The 6,230-nt window shown below is 48.7% G+C and overlaps 1 long non-coding RNA gene across 1 annotated transcript; it reads right to left on the reverse strand.

The window, feature by feature from the left end:
• Positions 1-355: 355 nt before the first annotated feature.
• LOC131489774 (uncharacterized) lies at positions 356-5,240 on the reverse strand. Its single transcript, XR_009250732.1, has 3 exons — positions 5,206-5,240; positions 2,908-3,038; positions 356-954 (listed from the first exon to the last, which is right to left on the reverse strand). It is a non-coding gene; the product is annotated as an uncharacterized LOC131489774 (long non-coding RNA).
• Positions 5,241-6,230: the final 990 nt, after the last annotated feature.

The raw sequence follows: 6,230 nt of genomic DNA on the forward strand, positions 1-6,230 counted from the left end.
ATGCTCCCCCTCGCCCCGGGGCCAGGACCCCTCCAGCTAGGACATCCCAAGAGACCACTCACTTGGTCACGTTTGACCACCGGAGAAATGACTCTATGGCAAATGCTAGGCTGGCGGGAACCCTGGGCATCCTGGCTCGTGCAGCCCTTCGGACCCGCGTTTCTTCCTATAAATGAATGTAGGGCAAAATACAAGACAGTCAGGGAGCCCACAGACTCGGGTCTCTTGGATCGTGAGCAGGGGGTGAGTGGCGGTACGCAGGGTGAGGGCACAGAGCTGCTGGGTGTTGAGAAACGAGGTAAACACAGGATAAACAGGACAACATGAATCCCTTTGGTCTAACCTCAAAGAAAAGAGGACAGGTCTACAATATGGCAGGTCAGGGGCCAGAACATATCTTTAAACTTCTTTTTTTTTAAGTGTATTTATTTTTGAGAGAGAGAGAGCGCGCACATGAGGAGGAGGGGCAGAGAGAGAGAAAGGGAGACACTGAATCTGAAGCAGGCTCCAGGCTCCAAGCTGTCAGCATAGAGCCCGACGCGGGGCTCGAACTCACCAACTGTGAGATCATGACCTGAGCCGGAGTCGGATGCTTAACCGACTGAGCCACCAAGGCGCCCCCAGAACATAGCTTAACCACGGTTAAGATTCAACCCTCCGCCTGCAAGAGTATTGCTCTGGGCGCTTCCCTCTGCCTGGAGCTCGGATGCACAGGCAGGAGAGTCTGCAGGCCAGCAGGATGAAGCCGTCTCTGTGGGACGGGAGAGGCCAGGCTGGGGGTGGTGTGGCTAGGACCGCTTAAAGGCAGGCAACAGGGCCTGGTGGGCAGACAGCGATGTCCAGCAGCATAGACTGCTGGTGACCAAGGAAGGATCTCAAGTGGACATGTCCAAGCGCCAATGCCAGCTGCATGACTTCACGCAACTTAGCCTCTCAGTGCTTCAGTTTCTTTATCTAGACACATGAGAAACAGTTAAAAAATTGTCTTATCATAGTGGATGGCCAGGAAAATCTAAAGCCCTCAGCATGATGCTTGGTAGATGGTTGGCACTCGAAAAAGGTTGCTATTCTGATGACTATAATGGCCAGTAGGGGGACCTTGGGCAAGCTGTTGAGACCCCCTCCTGGTCTCAGCATCCTGTTCTATAAAGCGAAGGGGCCAAAGCCAATGTCTCAAGAGTCCGTGCCTGGTCTTTGCTGCTGTGGGGTCCTTCTCACCCGAGTGACTGCCCAGCCGAGCAGGGCTGTTCACCAGAGGGTTTCCAGTCTCAGCAGCTCGCCGGCCCCAACCCTCCCTAACGTCGGGCAGAGACACGTGGGCATCTGGTAGGGTCCCAAGGGAGTCAGCCCAGAGAGAGGCCCAGGAGGGGCGGCACCCGTTACACTGAGACCCAATCCATGGCCACATCCACCCCAGAGCCAACTCGGGCTGGCAGGTCCCAGGCTTTGGGCCTTGGGGCCCAAGCTTGATTTGACCTCCTCAAATTGAATGTTCACTTTAGCCTAGATTTGCAAAGCAATTTGTTAATGCTCCTGTGCAGGGGCTGTTTTCTCTAGGGTTTTAAAGAAAAAACTCATTTCAATGTAAAATCCACAGCACCAAATTGAAATGTATTCTGAGCGGAGCGAGCAGTTGAGAATTTCCAGGCCCCTGCCATCAGCGCACGTCACGTTGTAATTACACCTTTCTTTGTGCGTCAGCTGCAGGGCTGGCGAGGAAAATAGAAGATAATGCTGACCCTTCTGAGAAGAGAAAGGACTTTTGTGCCTGTTCCCTTTCAGAGAGAACTCTTCCAAGATGAAGGGAGAGAGGGACCTCTGAATCAATCTATCAAGGGGAACAAAACCATTAGTATCTTCAGCCTCCTTAGCCAAGATTGGTTCCACTCAACAGTTTCTCTGGAGCTTAGCTCTTATTTCTTCAAATGCATTTGAAGAGAGAAAAAATAAAGTATACTCTTTCTCGCACATCTTGATTCATTCTGCTCAAAGATGATCCCCAGCCTCTCCCTCCTCGACACACCCAGGATACGCACATCATAAATGTGAATACCCAACACACATGCTCACATATATGTGTGTATATATATATATATATACGTATATATATATATATATGTATATATACATATGTATATATACACGCATATATACATATGTATATATATACACATATATGTATATATACGCATATATGCTCAGGCATTCATATTTACATGTACCTCACACACGCACACCACACTCCATAAGCTTAATCACACACACACGGACACACACACACATTTCCACGTGTTTAAAAAACAATACTAACAGATCTTTCATTGGATTATAGTTCCCCAAACAGAGAAATTTGGACAAGGCCTGGTTTAGATGATAGAGGGAATTCTTGTTAATTTTCTTCCTCATGATGATAGTATCATAATTAAGCAGGAGAGTTAGTCCTAGTGCTTAGGAGATACAGGCCAAGGTATTTAGACATAAAGTATCAACATGTCTGGGACTTGCTTTCAAATGATTCTGCTGGTGGGGAAGGCAGGGGAAGTAAATGTAGCAACTTGTTAACGGTCGTTGAATCAGGATGCAGGACAGAGAGGCTGTACTATTCTTGCAATATTTCGTGTGTTTGAAATTTTCCTAACTGCAAATTGAGGGAATGAAGATCAGTGAGAGAGTTTGCAAATTGCCTCCAGTCGTTAGTTTCTTTAAAATTTGTGCTTTATGTCCCAAACTGTCATCTGTGTATACGGGTGGCATAAGGACTTCAAATTTAGATGACTTTACACAGATCCAACCTTGCCAGCGAGCATTATGGACTTGTGGTACCTGGAGACGGGAGAGGATCTGAAAGGGTAGGGAAGGAGAGCAGAAGACTTGCCCGGGTGGGGTGAAAATTTACAATCGTCTTACCTTACTCTTGGTGAGCTGGTGTCTATTCTTTTGTCATGAGTATTTAAGGTAGGGGTCATAGCCTCAATCCCTCAGACGAATGAGCATCGCCAATTAATGTGAGCAGACAGATCTATAGAGCGTGGACTCAACTTTGGAGGTAAAAGGAAGGCTTGTGAATGACACTTGGCAATTGAGTCGAAGACGACAATAGGTGGGCTAATTTTTAGAGAGTTGGGGGCTGCGGACGCTCTGCCCCAACCCGCAACCTTCTAGTTAGAGGCAACTGTCAGCTACCATTTGCGGGGGAAACATACAATGAAACCTGCCATTTGCTCCCCCATAGAATTGTCGTAATGATGGAGCCCTGTTTTCTTCTCAGCCCGTAGCAATGGTAACAGCTAAAAATTATGGAAGACTCATTAAAAAAAAGGAAAAGTCGGGGCGCCTGGGTGGCTCAGTCGGTTAAGCGTCCGACTTCGGCTCAGGTCATGATCTCGCGGTTCGTGGGTTCAAGCCCCGCGTCGGGCTCTGTGCTGACAGCTCAGAGCCTGGAGCCTGTTTCAGATTCTGTGTCTCCCTCTCTCTGTGACCCTCCCCCGTTCATGCTCTGTCTCTCTCTGTCTCAAAAATAATAAACGTTAAAAAAAAAAAAAAAAAAAAGGAAAAGTCAGAAAGCGATGTCCTGAATTGCTGTGGCCAGCCTGCTGCCAGCCTGAGGATAACTCCCCTGGCGGATGGGAGCGAGGCTGACAGGAGACCCCAGAGGCCGGGCCTTACTGTATACGCACTCCCTCTCATGGGAGAATATAAATTCCCATTTTGAGCTGAATTTTGTGTTACTTGCAGCCAAAGTCTCCTGACTGGGAAGTTCCACCTCGCTTAGCGTGTGCTGTGTTATCGTCAGTTGCGCAGGACCTACACTGTCCTTCTCTTCTGTCTGGGCTAATTTTCCACCCTGAGGACAGATACTCCGTCCTGTTAGTACTGTACTCATAGCAGTCAGTCCAGTGATTAGCACACAATAAAAGGGAATTTGTTAATCAGGTGTCGGTGCCCCCTAGTCCCTCTTGGAAATCATCCAAAAGGATTTATCCATCTCAGTATAAATTCCTTCTTGGAATGAGGTGGGGGGGTGTATGTATAAGTGGGAAGGAAGGAAGACAAGCAGGAAGGAAAAATGTCTGTATTAAAATATTATCTCTTCTATAAAGGGCTCTCATGGTAACCTCCATGGGCAAGGCCCCGTCTCCATCTCCTCCAGAAATAATCAGGAGGTCCCGGGAGGAGAGGGGTACCTTCTCTGTCTTGAGAATCTCTATCTTTAGCCGTTTCCCACCAACGAGAAAGATTTTTCTCAAGCTGTAATTTTGGTGGTTCACATTTTTAAAAAAATTTTAAGGTTTTAAGAGTACCCCTCAAACAAAATTATATTACAATACCAAGTGTTTGCTCTCAAAGCACACACCCCTAGACCTTCTAAGGCAGCCCTTCCCCTGGACAGCCCCTGATCTAGAGCCCCGTGTCGTCACCTGCAGAGACCAGGCAAGCGCTCCTGGTGCTGGCTTCCTTCAGCGTCTGCTTCAATTGCTTACTTTGTTAACTGATGGATTATAAACAGCGCAAGGCCATGTTGCGCCTGCTTTCTTTTTATCTTTGGGACCAAGGTTAATTGTGTTTGTGAGTTGTTTCTAATGCCCTTTGATAGTCGAGAGGTGTTCATTATGTTTACAGTCCTTAATTAAATGAACCAAATGTTAGGATTGAAAACAAAAAGTTCACAGAGCCTCACAGTCTATGGAGAGTTGAGTGTCTCTAGCCAGTCCATGAATTCCATAGAAAGACTCTTTTGGGCCAGAAACATGGTTGCACAAAGCCGGGGAACAGGAAAAGGCAGGAGGATCGGGGGCCAAGAGCTCGGGGTGCGATCTGGAAGGAGGAGGCAAGCCCCAGATGGCCGTGCTGGGCATGGCGCAAGAGGCCTCAACAGAAATAGCATATATGGGGGCGCCTGGGTGGCTCAGTCGGTTAAGCGGCCGACTTCGGCTCAGGTCACGATCTCGCGGTCCGTGAGTTCGAGCCCAGCATCGGGCTCTGTGCTGACAGCTCAGAGCCTGGAGCTTGTTTCAGATTCTGTGTCTCCCTCTCTCTGACCCTCCCCTGTTCATGCTCTGTCTCTCCCTCTCTCAAAAATAAATAAAACGTTAACAAAAAATTTTATATAAAAAAAAAAGAAATAGCATATATGTATACCGTACTATTATCATCCGAGCATGTGCACTGTAATGCACAAAACACGGACAGGGGCCACGCACTTACCAGAATGAGCCTCACGGTGCCTCAGTTTCCATATCTGCGAAACGGAGATAATAATAGACCCTTTCTCAAAGGGCTGTAATGAGGATTGAATTAATTAACACATTTGAAGTGCGCTGAGTGCTGCCCGGCACAGAGAGCACTATGGAAATGTTTGCTTCCATCATTATTACACCCAGCTAAGACAAGGAGTCCTGTAGAGTTTGTGGTTAAGTGGGAAACGAAAAGCTGGCTGCGGGGGCACCTGGGTGGCTCAGTCGGTTAAGCGTCCAACTCTTGATTTCGACTCAGGTCATGATCTCACCGTTTGTGAGTCGGAACCCCATGTGGGGCTCCACACTGGCAGCACGGAGTCTGCTTGGGATTCTCTCTCTCTCCCTCTCTCTCTCTCTCTCTGCCCCTCTCCCCTGCTTGGGCTTACTTGCTCTCGCTCTCCCTCTACATACATACAAATACAAATAAAAGAAAAGCTGGTTGCCTAAAGGACCGTTTGGACTTCTGAGCCCAGGGTCCGGATCTCATGTCCACCCTCTCTGTCACCGCGTGTAGGCACCGCTTGTCAGAGCCAGTCAGGCCCACATACGTGCTACCCCCCCAGACTCACCGCGTGCACTCCCTCCTCTGTGCGTGCTCTCTCCCCTCTCCCAGGGGGCAGCAGGTCCTCCGTCCTTTCTCAAGGAAGACCCCTTCTCCTGAGCCCCCGGTCATATTTCCAGAAAATTCTCTTCCTCCTTCAGTCAATCAGAGTTGTTCCAGGCATGCACCCGGACCTGTTCGCGGCTGGCAATACAACAGATGCCAAGCAAACACCTGGCCACTGGCTGCAGGGCTGCGTGGCCCAAGGCAAGGAGATCGCCTGCATGGGCTCTTGTGCTCACCCCTGCGTGCAGTCGTGGCACGGAGGAAGGCGCCTGATGGTTCCACATTGGGAGAATATTAGGGAGAACCAGGCAGGCCCCTTCTAAAACAATTCCTTTAGACTTGAACAACCTTAACCTAAATTGAATGCTGACATAGTGGTACCCGTG

Source organism: Neofelis nebulosa, chromosome 11, assembly GCF_028018385.1.
Source record: "Neofelis nebulosa isolate mNeoNeb1 chromosome 11, mNeoNeb1.pri, whole genome shotgun sequence".
NCBI classification, from domain to species: domain Eukaryota; kingdom Metazoa; phylum Chordata; class Mammalia; order Carnivora; family Felidae; genus Neofelis; species Neofelis nebulosa.